At 31.2% G+C, this 20,745-nt stretch overlaps 2 long non-coding RNA genes across 13 annotated transcripts; both read left to right on the forward strand.

The window, feature by feature from the left end:
• Window positions 1-331: 331 nt before the first annotated feature.
• LOC133671552 (uncharacterized) lies at window positions 332-19,130 on the forward strand. 12 transcript variants are annotated; one of them, XR_009834317.1, is made up of 13 exons: window positions 332-449; window positions 548-630; window positions 722-746; window positions 1,196-1,253; window positions 2,642-2,713; window positions 2,842-3,050; window positions 3,580-3,743; window positions 3,862-4,008; window positions 4,282-4,366; window positions 5,478-5,585; window positions 5,959-6,146; window positions 18,420-18,570; window positions 18,939-19,130. It is a non-coding gene; the product is annotated as an uncharacterized LOC133671552 (long non-coding RNA). The 12 variants fall into 12 exon arrangements; XR_009834312.1 differs by having other exon boundaries at window positions 332-630; window positions 722-751; XR_009834319.1 differs by having other exon boundaries at window positions 332-630; window positions 722-751; window positions 2,658-2,713.
• A 472-nt stretch (window positions 19,131-19,602) lies between these two features.
• Window positions 19,603-20,561, forward strand: LOC133671553 (uncharacterized). The gene is made up of 3 exons (XR_009834320.1): window positions 19,603-19,687; window positions 19,771-19,861; window positions 19,975-20,561. It is a non-coding gene; the product is annotated as an uncharacterized LOC133671553 (long non-coding RNA).
• The last annotated feature ends 184 nt before the right edge of the window (window positions 20,562-20,745 follow it).

Here is a 20,745-nt window from a genome sequence, read left to right on the forward strand (position 1 = left end):
CAAATTTGGCTCAGGCAAGAGTTCAGATTAGTCTATTCTGATACTTTAACATCAATGTAGATGTATGCTGGTGTTGTTAGAATCTTCCTATAGGTGGCACTTTCTTATCTCATGCTCATCATTTAATTAGGAAAGGACCAGGCTGCTTATCAGATAATTCCCTAATCAAAACACAATGTTAATGGTTTTTCTTTTTTATTTTCTTTTTTGAATTGTTTAGGTAGTTTTAGTAAATTGGACTTAAAAGGAGCTATATCTAAGGAAATGTAATACCTTTCTAGCATATTATTTGTTCAATTTCTTCATTTTGTTTCCATTCCATGGATTGCAGGCAACTTGTGTTTTTTCGCCTTTTCTTTTCTTCATAGGTATGCAAATTTCAAGAGGTTACTCCTTAGTATATTTAGGTTCGAAAGGGACAATGCCAACACACTTATTGAATACTATAGGTACTATGGTACTGGATTTTAATGCTTAAATGTCTTCTGTTGTACTTATTGTTTTTAATGTGAGATTATGATTTATGTATCTTTACTTCAATTATGAGCATGAGCGATAAAAAAGCAGACTGAGCTTCAGCTTGATGTGAAAGACCTGCTAAAGAGAATTTCAGGACATATCCAAGCCAAGGTATCAAACTCTAACAAAGAGAAAAATGCTAATTATTTTTTGATGATAAAGAATGTTGAATGCTTTTATTTAACCTGTGCTTTCCTTTCAGGATGATGCGTGTGCTATGCTAAAATGTAAGGTATCTCCTCAATTAAAATTTTCCACATATTACTTACGACATCATTATTTAAGAATTATTTGGGTATTTTGTTACTTAAATTAATCTGTTAGGGATTTGACCTAGTGTAGGGTTTGGGGGACCTGTATAGGCACACATATTTTTGAGTCTTAATGCTAGATACTTGTCAAGTGAAATTTGATTTTTTGCAATTTTGCTTGTGAGCTCTTGTGGATATCAACATTCTACTTTCATTGTAGATTCATGGAAGCTTCTTGTGGATTTCTAGGTTTTTGCTTTCCTTCATTATTGGGTGATTTTTTTGCAATTTTACGTGTTTCCTTGCTCTGAATGTTTTGTGCTCTGGCCTTTTCAATTGTTAAGACATCTTAATAGAAAACTTCTCCATATGGTTGCACAATTTGGCCTAAAAATAATTGATTTTTCTTTTCCCATTTTTACTAGGTTCTTTGTCTGCTCGGCTTCTTGCATCATTCTTATAACAACTCGTGACATCATGTAGGTAATTTACCTACTCTATTCTATCATGTTAAATATTCTCTCCTAGAGTTGTGCTCCCAAATTGCTAGACGGTCTGGCATAATCACTAGCAGTCTCTTGACCTTCTGCCATGGTCACTTTATCGTTTGAATGATGTACATCATATCAATATGTATTTCGAGCAACTTATTTCATGTGGTGGTTGGGGATAATAACATATCAACTCAGATAATTAGGCACCTTAATGCTTTGAAAAGAGGACAAGCCACTTTTATCTCACTGAACAGGTAAGGATAAAGTATCCTTGTGTAACTTATCCACATGGTTTTGATGTGTTACCTTTAATAAAGAAGTTGAAGTTTTCTTCTAATTTTTCCCTAGGATTTGTACAGGTTAGTTATCCAACATGCTTGTTCTAACTGAAATAGTATTGATCCAGCAAAAACTTTGATTTGAGTTTTGTTGTTAATAATTTATATATTGGTCTACACACAATTGAAAACTCAGTGATTACTTGTGCTATTTGGTTCTAGAAGGTTATATCTCTACATATTTTGTTAATTGATTGTTGATGTTTTCTGCAAATTTGGGTTGAAAGTTTTTGGTGTGACTCCCTTTAGTGATTTCTTTTGAAATCCATGGATGGATAGTTGTGAGAAAAAGTTTTAATTTGATAATTGTGGTCGATTAGTCCCAACTATAAAAGTAAGCAAGGCTATAAAGTACCTACATATACGCCTTTTCCTTGATGTGATATTTGTAAGTAACTTAATTATTTGACCGGCATGTTCTTAGATACTGGTGGAGCTTTGTTTATGCTTGAGGGCAAGTCTATAAATGTGTGTACTTTTAAAAAATTTACTTGACCTAAATTGTTAGTGATGTTGATGTGACTCCTGCAATGGTCTGCATGCTTATATCGTTGATTTTATTCTCCGAAATATTTACCTAAACCATGATCTGTTAAGATTTGGATGTGTCCACAAATTGATGGTTTGGTCTGCATAACTGTGGATGGTTACGATAAAAATCCTATATGTTATTTTACATGATGATCCTTATACATGTTCATGATGCCTTAGCTGTCAATTGAATCGATAATTAGCTTACCATACAGGCTGTATATACTCTCATAAATAGAAAAGGAGATTTAGTAATAACTTCCCAAGATCACTCTAGTTTTCTGGTTTCCTTCTATAACTAGCAGCCAGCCTGGTTTCCCTGTATAGTTAGTTTCCTTGTATAAACCAGTAGTTGGCCTAATATGTAATGGTGACCGGCTGAAATTTAATTCATTCTAAATTCTAACCATTTTGTCATGGTATCAGAGCCCTCAGTCATAGTTTTCTAAGAACTCCCAGCCATTTTTTTCTCTCTCAATCGTAGTCTTAGTTCTTATGGAGAAATCAGATAATGTTTGTGTCAGATTCATTGGCAAAAATTATACTGCTTGGGAGTTTCCATTGGTGACTTTTCTCAGAGGTAAAGAGCTGCATTTTCTTTCCTTATCTTGATGGTTACGTCTATGCCAAAATAACACTTTTATTTGGTAGAAGGACTTTTGCTTTGTGCAGTGTCTTTCTTTCATAAATGGTTTTGGCAACTTGCAGTATAATGGAGCGTGAAAAGCAGCTGAGCATCTTTTATCAAAAAACAAGGTCGGGCAACCCCTTTTCCAGCAAAGCTACTCGTGACAAAAGGCTGTAAAAGAAAAACGATTTTTCTTCAAATTTGGCACAGGCAAGAGTTAAGATTAGTCTATTCTGATACTTTAACATCAATGCGGATGTATGATGGTGTTGTCAGAATCTTCCTATAGGTGGCACTTTCTTATCTCATGCTCATCATTTAATTAGGAAAGGACCAGACCCTCTTTTCAGATAATTCTATGATCAAAACACAATGTTAAGGTCTTTTATTTTTTTATTTTTTTTTGAATTGTATAGGTATCTTTAGTGAATTGGACTTAACGGGAGCTATATCTAAAGAAATGATTAACCTCTCTAGCATATTATTTGTTCAAGTTCATAGGAACTCTGAAATGTGAATTTGCTTTATTGTCTTTATGTAATAAATGACTAACTGTGAATTTGCTTTAGTCCGAGCTTTAATTTTTGTTCTTGGCTTTTAATGTATTGTTAAACTATTATATCTTGTAATCAATGTTTTAAAACTATTTATCTTGCCGGATTTGCCAGCCGATATCTATGCTGAAATCCTAGAAGATGATGTTTTGGTCTTGCCTCTACATGTACTTGGTACTTACTGAGATAGGTCATGTTTGCATGCTTCCACTTGAGCATTCATCTTTTGAGAAGTGGCATGCTCTCTTTTATTGGAACATATAGGTATAAGTGGAGTGTGAAAGAGTTGCATAAAATGCTTCATAGGTGCAATGAGCAACTTCAACAGTTCAGCCATGTAAACAAGAGGCACTAGATCAACATGTAAATATCACTGAGAAATAGGAGGAACTCTAGAAAAGGCTTGAGGCAAGTGACGAAGGACTATGGTACTGGATTTTATTACTTAAATGTCTTCTGTTGTATTTATTGTTTTTAACGTGAGATTATGATTTATGTATCTTCACTTCAACCAGATTATGTTTTTACTTCAATGCTTGTGTGCAGAAAATCATGTAACTTATATCTATTTTAGATCAGCAAAACAATGAATCGATAGATCGTACTTTCAAAGAAGTTGCTCAGCACTTCAACGAAGTATTCTCTGAACTTGTGCAGGGTGGTCATGGTCATTTGGTTATGATGAAGAAAAAGGTTAGTTAAAGGAGCCTTTTATGTCTTAGTTTCATTTGGTCTTTTTATTTACTCCAATCGTTCATTTTTCCCTTGCTAGTCTTATGCAATGCCTTTACATTCTTCCTTTATCTTTTTATTGTTTTCCAAGTTTAATCAGTATATTTTTTGGTCTTTTATGTTGAAATTTTGAGATAACCATATAAGTGCATTTTAATGGTTCATGTCATACATTTGTGGTCATTCTAGATAGCCATTGAAACATTTCTATAAATTTTGTGGTATCTTGACAAGATGTTGATCACGAAGATGATAATTATGACGATGATGGACGTCATAAAGCAAATCTAGAGGGAAATACGTTATTGTGAAAATGAAGGTATGAATATGTTGTTGCTCAGTTATATGTGTTTATTTTTTTACAGAAATGAGGAGATAGAAATAAAAAAGGACATATTATGTAACATGATGCCTTAATTGCTCTTTTTCCATCTCAATCACATCATATTAATCAATTATTTTGGATATCATCAACCATTTTTAACCAGAAAGGAAATGGACATCATTTAATGAGGAAAAAAATAGATAAGAAATTTTATTGTAATGCAAAATTTTCTTTGTTTAACTTCTAGGTTGTCGAACTGTGTTAGTTGCTTATGACTGTAGTTGGTTGTTGGTTGTGAGAGAAAAACAAAAGGTGAGCTTTAGTAACAAGCTCATGCTTTTTTGGTAAAATAAAATATGGTTTTAGTGAGTTTCTTTGATTACATTTTAGTTCGAAACCTTATTTTGCAATGACTTTCTTATGTTTTATTAAATAGACTGATCTAAGTATACTCATATATTTTTTTCCTCGAAACAAACCTATCCTTGTATTTAATAACACTTACAATTCATTTAATGTTTATTATCATAACCATGATAAGAGATTGCAGTGACTTGTAAATGATATCATGAAAATAGTTATGAATATTATTTTTTGTTATGCTTGAATTGAATTTGGTTTGGAGGGCCATTTATCATTGTTCCCATGGATCTTTAGGTGGCAAGTTTGGTTTTGGAATTCATTGTTGCTTATTGCATTGATAAAGTTTTGAAATTGATTGTAAGGAACTAAATTTGTTGCCTAGACCCATTATACTTTGGGTGCAAAGGCCACTAAAAGACCACAGCTAGAAATGTTTGTCATACATACTGAAATGCTACTCTATAACTTAATGTTGAGAGTTGTAGGAATGTGGTCTATATAAATCTATCTAGAATGACATATATATTCATTACAAAGGATAGCAGGCCCAAAGAGCACTTTTAAAATGGTGATTTCTCATCTTTAGAGGTATCAGTTCGGTGATTTGGTTTTAAATTGTTCATGTTTGTAAAATTCCTGCAATTTGTTAGATTTTATTGTTGCCGTTGCAATTTGTGGAATGATTTCCTCAAGGCACAACATGTTTTGACAATACATTTCTAATCTTTTCAACTTGATTTAGGAGGAGCTCACATCTTTACTTGCAAGAGTCACTACATTAAAGCATGATCTTCATAAATCTTGTCAAGAGGCCTTTAATAATCATGATCTATGCTGCTAGTTAGAAAAGGTATAGTTTTGCCATTACTTTATGGATTTTTGTTATCCATTATGGATAATAATCTTTTATTTTATCTGCACAAGAATTGAAGAATCTGAATTTAGTTTAAGAGCATTTCTGGGTTTTTTTTTTGTTGCTCAACATTGTGGTTTGGTTTAATCTGTTGTATTTTTTCTGGTGGTGTCCTACTTTTAGGAATATCATTTATAGGGTATCCCATTGGTAATATTTTTTTTATTTGTGTACCATATTCCAAGTTTGAGGGTTCACTTGGATTAGGCTAATGGCAGTTGGATTTCTTCAAAGAAGAGGGTTTCTTAATTATCTTATGTGTTCTTTTCTCGACAAGGAAACATTATCATTAATATCTTATGTTTTGTAGGTCAAGTTGTTGAATTGATGCATTCATTAGGGAAAAGTGGGAGGGGCATGGCTATTATGTGCTTGAAATGTGTATTGTGCAGGACTGCTAAGAGAGTGTGTTTGGTGTGTAAGGATTTTCTTATCCAAAACATGGATAGCGCAACCCCATACACCGAGCCCCTTTCAGTTCGAAAATTAATTGTGTTGGTAAGTTTGTTTTTCATTGTGATTTATTAATTTTTTATATATATATAATCTTATCCATTTGTTGTTTGCCTGTTATATAATATATTGAGTGATGGATATTTTAAATTTCTGTACTGAAGGATTATTTCCTTTTTGATTTATTGCTATCCAAGCAAACAATGCACTTAATGAGCTTTTGTTCTAGGGTCCCTTTAACTTTCCCTCTAAAAAACTACCTAGATCAGGGCATTTCTATACAGCGTCTCTAGCATAGATTTCCAAATGAGTCTTTACTGTTATATTGCAACTACTAGAGAAATGTAATTGATCAGAAACTTCTTTCCACAAAATGTAGAATTCCCGTGCCTTCTAGAAGAAATTGTCCATCTTTTAATCTACTTCACCGAGATTCATGTCTAGAAAGTATGATAGTTCCATGAGTTTGTCATTTATTAGAAGTATGACCACTTAATATGTATATCATCACTTTGTCATCATACAGGTGTGTGTGTGTGTGGGATCCTTTTACTTGACTCTCGATCTTTAGAAAAATAAAGAATTTGAACAATATCTTACAAAATCAAGTACCAACTTGATGTTGTGGTATTTTTTGATACTAAGATAACTAAATAAAAGACAAATTAAAATAAATTATTAACTCTAAATCCCAATAAACTACAAAACACTTTGGATTCCTATTATAACAAGAATCTTCTTCAAATAGAAAGTCTACAAGATAAAAGACAATAAATAACAAATAATGTCCTCTCCAAGCATGAAAACTTTTGAATTTAATTACTGATTTGTCCTTTAAGTAGCTGCCCATAATAAACCTTGTTGTATGTTAGGAAATCCTTGAAAAAAATGGACAAATAATAATGAGGTTGATTACTCTTTATTGCCGCCTTTAAGGTTTTCTTTTGTAGCTAGGATTTTATTAAACAATCCCTACCACACAATGAAACCTTTAATTCTGCCATTAAGAGTCCTTATATAATTAAAAAATCTTTCAAAATTAGTTGTTAAATATCCTTACATTATTAGGAAAAGAATCTTCTTCAAATAAAAAGTCTACAAGATAAAAGACAACAAATAACAAAATCTATATTGCATCTTCTGGCCTGTATGGCGAGATCTTCTCGAACTCTATGATTGACCTGAAATTGTAACCTAATATTTAGAACGCATGATACATGCTCTTCTATTTCTTAAAGGTCATGTCAGTCCATTGATGACAATGAAAGTCATTGATGTTATTCCTCTCGTATATACCATATAGGGAAAATGCTAGCATTATGGGCCTTAAATGACTTACGATCAAGATATGTAAGAGCTAAGTATAACATCTGAGCATACCAGTCTCATTTGTTATGATGTAGTTTAAAGCTTTGAATGGTTGAGTTTCAAAAAAAAAAAAAAAGCGTTGTTTGTTTCAAAGCTGAGAATAAGTCCAAACAAAAAATGTTTAAAGTAAAGTATCCTCATGCACCTCAAGTTTTAGTGTGTTTGTGTTTGTGTGTGGGTGTATAAAATCTTGGTTTCCATCGTGACCAAAGCCATCCCTTAGCTTTGTCTCTAATGTTAGCCTTCAACTTAGTAGCTTGGAAGCCTAATTGAACTTCTAGGAGATAATGGTGTTTCATCACTTGGATATATGTATAGTTTCACTATAGTTACTTTGGAAATTCGAGCAAGGCTTGATATTTCTCCATTATAGGAGTTAGGTCTATGTAGAGTACCACAAATTCATTTTCCAATACAAAACCATGGTTTTGATAGCATCACCTTGTACAAGGACCCTTAATAGATTAGCTAACCTCCTATAACATTCACTAAATAAATTTTGGTCTTTAATGCTTAACCTCTCAAAACAGCCCTTAGCTTGGTGACTTCATTAGTCTTCCTAGTAACATTAAGTGTTGAAGTTAATGCATTTTCCAAGTTTAAACAATTCTCCTCACGATGTTGTAGTGTCTCATATTCAACTAGGTAATCCACGATGGGCATTTTTGTGATGGTAGCCTTGTTAGAAGCTAGCACTATCATGTTTGAAAACATCAAGAATGGTATGTCATCTTTAACACTGCATAAAAGAAGAAAACAAAAACATGGTTGCATGCCCCTGTGTCCTAAAGGTAACCTAAGGACAGGTTCTAGTTTCATCTATATGTGAATGAGTAATCTAGCTAATCTAACTTCTTTATCAATAATAGGTTCTTATTGTGGACTCAAGTTCAACCATAATAAGTTACTTGAAACTCTACTTAGGCTACCAGGTTTCACTTTGTAGTCATAGATGAGAGCAAATTTCCCATTTAGTTGAGAATTGGTTGTGCGAGCTTTAAGATCCTAGTCTCTTTATTGTTACCTTCCTCTTTTTAATCTTAGGATAAGGGTCCAAGGTGTGTTCAACTAAAAAAAAAACGTGGATTGTAGGCGTGTGCAAAGGGGGCACACTTCAAATACATGGTCAAGACTAAGAAATGGTGTAGAAAAGGACATAATATATATATTCATAACAGGATATCAAGAGATCCATAATGAATTTCTAAAAAAACAAGAAAAACATTGGATTTAACCTTAATTCTTTAGTAGAGTCATCATGTTATCACACTTGACTCATTGTGCAATCATGAAATAAGTGCCTGGAGTTTTGGCTAAGAGGGTGAAAGACCATAATATACCCTCAAAGAGGCTACCGTTTATTTTCTAGCTTATGAGAATTCATTATCTTAGTCTGATTAGTATCCATGCTTATATCCTAATATTGTAAAGTATTTATTAGGCCCTTTCTCACACATGTGATTAGGAAATTAAGATTAAGCTCAATTGGAAAGGTGTGTAATTTAAGCTTGAAATTAGGGATGATAATAGATATTCACGGATCAAGTTTCTCTATATCCATATCTTATTTATTATTCATCGGGTAAGGAGTTTAGATATCCATACCTAATTCATCAGGTTTTGAGTATCTATTATTCAACTATTATTTAATATTCAACAAAAAAATAGGAATACATATATTTGAAGTGTGTATATATATATATATATAGTTCTCAAGAAAAATTGATTGCCTTTAAGCCAAGGGTATTTTTATCCTTTCATACAATAATTAGTCATTATTGATTTATTTGGGGGTATTTCTGTCTATTCAATATATTTATCAATAGTAAAAGAACCAAAATATCTCTGGGATAAAAAAAAACTAGCATTGTAAGGCAAAGGTGTTGTCTTTTTCTTTTTTAGAATATAGTAAGATTACATATATGACTTTAAGGACAAAACAATTGTCATTGACACAAGGGTTTTGGTTTCCTTTTATCACAATATTTTTTGTAATTATTGGTTTGGTTGAGAGTTGTAACGTAATTTATCCCTTCATTTCTCTCTTCTACCCTAAAAAATCAACTACAGTCCTTATGGTTGTTGGTGTTTCAGATTCAGTCTTTTTAGTTTTGATTTTTTTATTTTTCTCCTTTTATTTTTTGTTAAAGTTTTATCTTTTTTCAATTTAATCCTTTAATTTGAATTTGTAAACGTAAGTTTTTTAATTCGATCCTGCTACTTTTAATTCTTTATTTTTTTTTCTTTTGCTTTTTTATCAAAGTTTTTATGGTTTTCAATTTTATCACTCATATTAGGTTTTTTAAATTTTTTTCTTCAATAAGAATAATACTAATTTTAATTTGGTCTTTATTCTTTTGATTTTTTTTTAATTTGTCTTTTTGTCAAAGTTTATATGGCCTTTAATTTTATCCTTCAAATCTAGTTTATGTTTTTTGTTATTGCAATAATAATAATAATAATAGTAAATCATTTTAAATTCTAATTTAGAATAATAAATTCTAAGAAATCATAAATTACATTTTTTTAATAAATTCTACATGAATATAAATTTGAATTCTATTCAAATAAAATGGAATAAAAAATCATATATATATATATATTATAAATTAAATGTATTATATAAATCTAAATGTATTAAATGTAGTCTATTAATTAAAATATAATAGGAATATATTAAATAGATAATAAGAATATAATAGGAATGATCCGGAAAAGAATACACAACGTAGTTATTTACAAATAGGATTTAGGTGATTTGTGTCAATATCAAGAAAAAAAATACGAATATAGTTGAATGGTAAAAACAAATTTTGCCAATGAGAAGACAGTGATATTTATGATGGTAGTGGGGGTGATTATAATAATAATAATAATAATAGTCTTCAAATCAAGTTTATATTTTTTATTATTTCAATAATAATAATAATAGTGGTGGTGGTGGTGGTGGTTATAATGATGATAGTCGTGTGGTGGTGGTGGTGGTTATAATGATGATAGTCGTGTGGTGGTGGTGGTAGTAGTAGTAGTGATAATAATAATAATAATAATAATAATCTAATGAAACTAATTAAAAAAACAATTAAAAAGAAAAGGGGTTTCCTTGTAGCTATATGGACAATCCGATATTCATTACAATAGTCAATTTAAGTCTGTCGCCTTTAAAAAAAAAACACTTGCCTTGGAGCTAGGGGTGTTTTTGTATTTTCACATGGTTTATTAGACAAAAATACTCCCGATGATAAAAGAATCAACACAGCCAGGGTATCTTAGTATTTTTATTTTTTATAAACAACCAAATTACACATGTGCCCTTAAATTCACGAAATGGTAGTAATTGAGGTCAGGGCTATTAGGGTCTTTTAGTATTTTAAAATTTAAAAAAACTGGTTGCATCTTGGGGCCACCACACGCTTTAGATGGTGTGTGTGGCGGCATTTAATGGTAAAAAATAATAGGTTTTCATCGTATAATTTTATTCGTTATTATCTTCTTTTCTATTATGAGTAGCGCGTGTTGTCCAAAAATAAACATTGTTATCTTAACTCTAATTAGCATTAATCTTTTAACTTTATTTCAACACCTAAACATCCTTTTTGTATATATATAAAAAATCTTGTACATGGCAAAACACGACTAATACAATACCTCGAAAGCGAATTAGGTTCCACAAGCTATTTGGTGTTTTATTTACTGGTTGTTTTAAATTTCCACCCGCACAAAAATGACTAGCCTAGCTAGCTTCCTTCTTGACCAATCAGGTTCCCTAAGGGTTTTTCATTAAAAAAAAAATATTATAATATACTTAATAAAAAGTAAATACCTATAGATTCCCAAGGGTTGATTTTTTCATGATTTTTAAGATTATTTATCACACAAACACTCAAAAGCTACAATCTTTTTCAACTAGATTTTGATTTATTATTATTAGCAATGCAAAAGCTCTCGTCTCAGATTGTTTGGAATCTTCTGCTTAGATATAGATTGTGCTTAACTGAAAACCCATACTAGTTGATTTACAAATTTCTTTCAGAGTTTACAATAATGTAACATGAGAAAAAAAATCAAGGACTCCAAAGGAATGTTCAGTCAGTTTATCCTTGGGATTTTCACTAGATCTCCACTTTAAATCATCGAAACAGTAGGGTGGCCATCTTGGGTTGATAGAGGAGTACACGTCGTAATGTAGATGAAGACCATATTGAAATCAAAAGCCTTGAAATGATCAGATTTTCATCAAATGACCATATGACCACATTCTCTCTCTGTGATAGTGGATAGAAATATCAAAAGCTTATAGTTAAACAACACATTTTAGGAAATTTACAAAAAAATAGATTCCAGTTGATTGTCTGGGCAAAATGAATCATTCCTAAGTTTAATGTTATAGGAATTTTTTCATATCAAATTAAAGTAATATGGACTTTTTGGATGCAATAATAATTTGAAAATGTTTATACTTAATTTTATGTAATCTAAGTCTTTATAGAATTTAATTTGACATTAAATTTATTTTTTGTTAAAAAATAGTTTTATTGCCAAAACTTGTACATAATGAAAAGTAATGCCTTATGAGAAATTCTTTTATCAAATATTTTGGTATTATCACTCAAATTCTTTTTCAATGGATAACATAAAGTTTATCAAATGAGCTGTTGCATTTTTTTATCTCTAAAAAGTTTCTTATCTATTTTTTTAACCAAGTGATAAACATTTAATTTTTTAAAAAATTATGCTTTAGTTATTTTACACTTAAGAGTTAACTTTTCATAAGTGATTAATTTATTTTACATTCAAGCTCCTGTATTCTTTTAAAAAATGGTGTTATAACCATTCCGAATAGATGAAAGAACACTCTAAAAGTTCAAAAGCAACTAAGTGAAGATTTTTTTATTTATAAATACCACTTATTCACTCCATTTGAATCACCTTACATCTTACAACACTTGATGCTTACAAATTCGTTTATCTAAAAGATTTCATTATTTTCGTAATCTTCTCAAAGTTTTAAGCTTTCCTTATATCAAATCATAATTTCACTTTATTGAGCTTAAACCAATCATAGTTTAAACAATCCCTCTCTTATGGATGTAAGGATTCATCCTCTAGATGTAATTGCTCCTAATTATATTTCATGGTTCTAATTGTCTTGTCACCTGTTATGTTATGACCAAATTTCAATGTTAGGTTCATGTTCATCATGCTTGCCTAGTGACATTATACGGGGATATCCTAAAGATGGTTCTAGCTATTATGTTTAAGTAGGATGATTAATCTATTGGTTTTAAAAATATCCTTCATCGTTTAGGAAAATGAACCTTAAAAGTTCATCTCAAGTCCTGCAAGGTGCAAGAAGTATAGATCAGGAGAATCTACATCGATTACTAATACCTTGTAAAATTTCAGTGAGAGTCTAATATTTTATGAGTGCTAGCTTGGGGCAGAACACTTAAATTTCTCAAGGATAGAATCATTTTAAGGATTTTACCATCTTTGAGTGACGACAACCAACAAAAATCACCTAAGAGAAAAAAAATTATAAAATCATTTTAGGAAAATTGAAGCACAATTCTCATAATATACAAGCGAATATATCCATACATATAAAATCAATCACATATTACAAATTATTCAACACAAATAAATTAATTAGGACAAATACAACATATACATTTATAAAACAATCACATATCACAAACTCATCTAAACAAGTGAATTAATGTATTGACAAAAGATGTTGGAACGAAGGGAGGCAATGGTAGCTCATAGTGGTCACTCGCAGAAGCAAGAATGGAGTTGTGAGATGACGACACGTGGTGGTCACTCGTTGTGTTTAGATTTATACAAAACAACAACAAAAACGATGAAAACAACTATGAGATCCTTGAATAAAGAGGGGTTTCAAATCGTGGCTATTGTTGGGTGTATTTGGGGCTTTTTATAGGTGTATTGTTTGATCCAGGTTGAAAGGCAAGATTTTTTAGGAAGATTCAATTAGATTCAAAGGATAAGGCAAATGATTTGGGTAGGTTTATTAGGTTTGGTCTATTGGATTTATGGTTGTGACACTATGGTGGATAAGAGGAAAAAGAAAGATGTTGGTTTGAGTTTGTGGGGCTGATTTGGTGGCATTGCCAGAGATGCATCTGATTGGAAGTGGTAAGGATTGTTGCTACTGACATGGTGGTTGGTTTTTGGTCGGAATCTGGCAATGCTACTAACATGTTGTTTCTATTTTTTGTTGGGTGGTAAGGTTGTGTCTTTGTTTCTTTGCTTTTGCTTTTGCTTTTTTCTTTTTCTAGGGTTTAGTTTCTATGTGTTTTTTTTTGTCTTTATTTATATTGTCTTGCTTCTCTCAAAACAAAAAAAAAGCGCAAACTCAAAAAATGATATTAAAGCTTTATATTATTTCCTTCTTGAACTAGGAACTCTCTACAATTTTTTATTTATTTATTTTTTCTTGATTTTTTAGTTCACAATCATTTTAGTCTTTTTTCTTTATTGCCTCTAATTTCATTTCCTAAATTTAATTTTCATTATTATCTATTATTATTTTATTTTATTTTTCAATCTTGCCATTGAAAATAAAATAATAGTGTAGAAAGTTGTTAAATGAAGGAAATTGACTAGATTTTATCGAAAATATATAATATTTTTATATTTTTTAAAATACAGGGAAAAACATTTTGGACAACCTTATCGGTGTCAGCAAAATGTCATTATTTATTTATGTTTTGCCGATGATATTATGATTTTATGTTGGGCATATATGGATTTGGTAGGGATTGTGAGGAAGGTCTTATATGGATTTGTTAGGTTGTCTAGGCTGGTCACAAATCTGGCAAAAAGCCAAGCTTTCTTATTAGGTATTGATGATAAGCTTGGAGCTTCTTTGCAGATTCTTTTGGTTTTTAAGTTGGGTTATTTGTCGATCATGTATATGAGAGTCTCTTCGATCTCTACTGGACTAAAACATAATGATTGCATATCTTTGGTTGAGTGAGTTCTCTAAAGGATTAAGTTGTGGACTTCAACTTCTCTTATGTTGGACATCTTCAACTGATCAAATCTGTTCTCTTTTCGATCCAGGTATACTGGTATTTTATGTTTATTTTACGTTGTTCTATTAGCATGAGAATTGAGGCCATTTTAGTTGTCTTTCTCTAGAAGGGTTATTCTTTTTTTTTTCTTTTTTATTCTGGAGCTAAGGTAGCTTGGATTTCTGCATGTTATTGTTTTAAGGAGGGTGATCCTTGGCTTTAAAAGGATTAGGACTTGGAATACATCAATTATTCTCAAGCATGTTTGGAGACTACTTTCAGACATGTTATTAGTTTGGTCAAATGGAGTGCATAATATTTTGCTCAAGGGTTGTTCTTTCTGGTATAGTAGACCTCTTTCAGTATCTTCTTGGTCCTGGAGGAAGATTTTTCTCAGTAGAGATCAGTGTAAAGAGATGTTTGTTTAATGTATTGATGATGGGGCTATTACCTCTCTGTGATTAGACTACTAGTTGTTAGATGGGCAACAATTATGTGACCTATTGCTTTTCAAAGGTGCTACACTTTTCCAGGATGATCTAAGATACAAAGGTGTCAAATATTTTTTAGGGTTCTTGGGCCTTTCCTCTTGGTAACCACCCTCTAGCCAATATGGGACTCCATTCACATCCATCCCTGGATCAACTCTCTAGCTCATTATACCTGAGGACATTATGCATCATTTACTCTAGTTCTCGAGCCATGCCCAACAACATTTTTTCATCTTCTAGATTTCTTCCCTGGGTTGGCTTTATATTATAGACAGATTGCATGTGCTTCACATCATTCCCTTCTCAGTATGTATCATATGTGGTTTGCATGTAGAGACTCATGATCATCTATTCTTTGAGTGTCTCTTCTCGATCTTGATTCGGGGAGATATATTGGGCGTGAATCTCATTTTATAGCCATCTATGACATGAAAACCTCTGCTTTAGTAAGCATCCTTACACCTCCAAAAGAGGAAGAAGTTCACACATATTCTAGCTCGATTAGTCCTCCTCTCACCATAGTATACTACTTAGTCTGGTACGGGAGGAAGAATAAAGTATATTCTCATATTTTCTAGACTCATTGAGATGTTTGTTCATAGATTTTTTATTTAGTTAGATCCTAACTTATAGACTTGTATCCTAGAATTTAGGTTCCAACTCAACTTAGGGCCATCTGGAGGCTCCCAAGACTATCTTTCTACTCCAACTGCTGATTAGTTTTTGCTTGCAGAACCAGTCAACCGGTTCGTGAGTTTTTTAGCCTTTTGTTTTTCTAATTTTTAAGCTTCTTCTTTAGCTTTTGATTTGTTTTTATGTTACCTTAAGGTCTTTGATCCAAGTAACAAAATTATATACTTATTGGGACATGCTTCTCGTATTTTGTATATTTTTTTTCTTTTTATACAACTTACCTTTATAAAAAAAATTAAGACTAATTAGTTCCATCTAGGGTTTCCTTTTTCATTTTTGGGAAAAATATGGGACTCTTTATTTCATTCGTAAAATTCACTTGTTTGATTTAGAATATTCTATTTCAAATACATAAAAAAAATTAGTCCTTTATATTTCTTTAATTTTTTTGTAGGAATGAGTTGAATGCTTTAAAAGTTTTTAAAATGATAATAATTAAATGTATTAGTTTGAGAGGAGAAAATTATATATTTAGTACCCAATTTTATTTTATTTTATATGAGATATCAACTTTTTTATTGTTTTCTATTTGCATGCCTATTCTTACTTTATGTATGGGTGTTGATGTGTCTTTTATTTCATTACTTATGATAAAAAAAAAAAAAACAAGAAGAAGAAAGAGTATCAATGTAAAAATTATGAAAAAGGAAAAAAGGAAGGTAAAGATGACAAAAAGAGAAGAGAGTAAAAATTAAAATTCAATGTTTGAAGTTTGAACCTCAAATACCTAAATTTTAGAAATAAAATTTAATATCAAGATCCATTTAACTTGGAGTGGATTTAATTTTATTTTCAAGATGTAGTGGCCTTATACCTAAGCTATGTTGCGGGTAGCACGAGTAAGTTTTTAAGTTAACGCAAGAGAAGAAGATGACTACATTATAGATGCGTTTTCATGTATTATAATTTTTTCAATTGAGAAATAAAAAGATGTTTATGTTAACACTAAATAAATACTATAACGAGAAGCTAATATTTGAAATTAAAGTACAAGATAGATGCAAATACAAATATTTTACATTAATTTTTCTTTTCTTTTATGTGTTTTTGTTTGTTTTTTCTTGGAGAATAATTGTCATCGCTAATAATGAAAGACTTATTTCTATAAAAACATAATTCAAATGCAATTAATTGATATATATATATATATATATATATATATAAAGATAAATTAAACTAATCTCTTGAGAGCATTATAAAAAAAAATAGATTAATCACTATTTAAAAAAAATCTAAATAAAACAACTTTTTTTAAAAAAAAGAGATAGTGCATTAATCAATATTAAAATAGGAAAAAAGATGCAAAGAAAAAAAACCAGAAAAAATAGAAATAAATGAATTAAAGAGGCATATATTAATGGGCTTAACAAGCCATCTAATACGTTCGACCTTAAAAGAAAAAACCTAATCACGCCAGGCCTTTTTTCCCCCCTATTTTCTCTAGGACTTTTTTTAAATAATCATGTGACAAGTTGCCTACTGGTCAATTTTTCGATCACCTTTAATGACTGGAAAATTAAGACAAAACTTTCAATCTTCAAAAACTTGTTTTCACTTGAAAACACATGAAAAAAACCTATAAAAATCTTGATAAACCAATTACCAACCCCATGTCATTTTGTAAAAGAAAAAATAAATCAAATGAACCAAATCTATTTTTTCTAGCATGTTCATAGAGGGAAAAAAAACAACTTTATGAAACCCCTCTCTTGAGAAGATAAGTTTATTGATATAAATATCAGTTTTTTTTTTAACTGAAATGTGATTAAATGATCACTTTCTCTCTCCTAAAAAAATTCCAATGATTTTCTAATGAAGTGATGTATTAAAACAATGAGAAGTTCAAAGACTAAAATGAAAAAAAACAGCATTGTTCTCGAGCACATATGGTAGATCGCAAATTTTTAACCTTGAGACTTGAGGTTTGCAAGCAAGATCACAGCGTTTCAGGATTCCATTTCTTTGCTAATTGCCATAACAAAAAATAAATAAATATGGGGAAATCAATTCACAGTTTTGAGCTGAAGAATGGAGCTAGAATTCCTTCAGTTGGGTTAGGAACATGGAGGGCTGCCCCTAGTGTGGTTGATGATGCTGTCACTACTGCTGTTAAGGTTGGCTAGGTTTTTTTTTTAATGCTCCCCTACCTTTACCTATAAATAATATCCTTAAAGTGATTTTCTTGAGGTTTTTGTGTTGAATAGACAACAACTAATTTTGTTTTTCTTTTCTTATTGGATCTAAGTACTATCTTAAATTTGCTTCTCTTTTCCACCCAAAAATTAGCTTATAGTGGTCTGCGTGTGAAATAATTGTGATCTTTCCCTTAATTGTTTATTCCTCCTTCATTTGAGCAATGGAAGAGGTCATTACTCTGATGCTATATAACTTATGGGATTAGATAATTGATCGTCTAATGCTTACAAGGTACAAATCGCAAATTGGATTGTTTCAACTCACTGCGCTTGACAATGGTATTGCATAAATGTTGAAATACCTTTTTAAGTCTTGGAAGATGAAATGGTCGGCCATTTCATTGGTTTTATTGCTCTCTGCATCAAGCATATTCATGTAATTCTTTATGTTTTATCCACTTGTTAATTCCCTACTTGATGTTTGGCCTTCCGTCACCGAAACATTTGGCTTGAGCAGGCAAGGTCCAAGCCTCCATTAATGCAGCGATATAAACTTGCTGATATGTGAATTAAATCATCCTTGTGTTCCAGTCTAGCGGTGATAAGAAATAAAACAACAAAACAAAAGATTAATCCATCTTGAGAATTAGTTGCTGGTTTTTCAAGTTGGTTGTGCATTGAAGAAGCTATTCGATGATGGTGTAGTGAAGCGTGAAGAATAGTGGATCACCTCCAAACTCTGGTATGCAAGAGTGATTTATTGTAAGAATATGTTAGACTTCATCAAGTTGAAACTTTCAGTAACAAGATATCAAGATTGCATTATCAGTTAAATTTGTGTAGGTTGTTTCAGAATACATAATGATTTGCAGGTGCAATGAACAAGCACCAGAAAATGTGTCAGGGGCATTAGATAGAACTTTGCATGAGTTGCAGCTTGTTTATGTAGATCTCTATATCTAGTATGTATACACATTGAGTTATACTTGTTATTAGCATTATGCATTAAATTTTCTGGGTCTGCCTTTCAACAATTTTAAAGTAAAATCCCGAGTCATAGCATTTCTTTCTTGGTCAAACTTTCTTGAATTGTTTTTCATCATCTTGAAGATCCACTGGCCAGCAAGCATGAAGAAGGATTCTGTTGGCTATGAAGGTTCCGCAGGTTCACAGAAGATCAAGATTGAGGTTCTCAAGAATCCAATTCTTAAAATGATTGCTGAGAAATTAGGCAAGTCCTGGCACAAGCGGCTCTTCGGTGGGGACTACAAATGGGCCACAGTGTGCTACCTAAAAGCATAAACAAGGCAAGAATCATAGAAAACATCGTCATTTTTTACTGGTCTATTCCTGAAGACTTATTTTCCAAGCTTTCTAAAATTGAGCAGGAAAGTGACAAGGTTCTCTCTCAATGTTTTATGCTTGTGTGAATGTTTCTGTGCACTTGCTCTACCTAATACTTTTTTTTTTTGTCTCGAGCTGCATTGCACCTACTATATATCTGATTATAATTGAAGTTCTGAGTAAGTAATAGTTTACGACGGTTATATAAAAATTTGCTTGAATTGGCCTGCAAGATTTTGTGGGTCTGGTCATGCAAGTGGGTCTGCTTGCGTTAATGCACTTAGGCTCATGTTTTACCTACTTGATGAATCTTGGGGTCATAAATTGGCTCTCTGAATTTATCAAGTAATTGCACGCAACTAAATCATTCATGAGCTATAAGAAGTAATTTACTTCCTTCAAAATGATTGACCTTATAATTTAAACATGCAGGAGAGGCTTGTTACAGGAACTGCTTTTGTGCATGGAACTTATGGTGCATACAGGACATTGGATGAACTCTGCGGTGGTGAAATGTGAGAAGATTTCAGGTGTAAAAAGTCTGGATTTTCCATTTTAGCTACTTATCTCTCACATTACTCAATTTTCAAATGTTTAGCATTTATGGAGGTGGCAATGACCAGTTGGATCCCAAGTATCCATGCTATGAGGAAGAGAGCATTACTTGCCTAATTGTTCGTTGGCACAAGGTATGGTTTGCATCTATGGTCAGGATGTTGAATTGACCCTAAGCAACTGCTTGGACGCATGCATGCTATTTGTTTTCCAAAACTTAATTTTAAGTCCTCTCTGTCTTCTTCAGGTATGCGGCTGATGAATAACCATCAAATTGAGAAGGATCATTTTTCTTCAACTAATAAGGCCACACAAAATATCTTCAATAATAATAATAATAATAATAATAATAATAATAATTGATGATGAGATTATCAATCACTTGTTGATCCATCTCCAATTTATTTTTTTATTTTTTTTTAATCTTATTTATTATTCTTAAGATTAGAGATATGTTTCCTTTCAATCTCATCTATGATTTTTAAGAATCTAGTACAATGTTATGATCTCTACCAATATATTTCATGTTATCCTTTTTATGGCAATCAATGCAACTTTTTTCTTCTTGTTTTTTTTTTGATGTTGTCCACCATGGTTACTCCAATTTTTTGTTTTGTTTTAGTATCATAATTATATTATATTGACAGGGAAAAAAAAGAAAAAAAGGGAGAGAAAAGAGCATCATAACTGAGATGGAACAAAACTATAAAATAAAAGATGTACTGCTAAATATTATTTTGACATGATAAATATTTTTCAAGAATACACACATATGTATCATAAATATAACTGATTAACAGTCTTGTACTATTTTAATTTTTTTAGGTCCTATTTATTTTTGTGTTTTAAAAGCGTTTTTTAAAAAAATATTTTTTTTTCTTTGCTTCAAATTAATATTTTTTTGGTTTTTTTATATCATTTTGATGTGTTGATGTCAAAAATAATTTTAAAAAAATAAAAAAATTCTTTTGATACATTTCCGAGTGAAAAACACTTTATAAAACAATCACAATTACAA

This window comes from Populus nigra, chromosome 13 (assembly GCF_951802175.1).
Source record: "Populus nigra chromosome 13, ddPopNigr1.1, whole genome shotgun sequence".
NCBI classification, from domain to species: domain Eukaryota; kingdom Viridiplantae; phylum Streptophyta; class Magnoliopsida; order Malpighiales; family Salicaceae; genus Populus; species Populus nigra.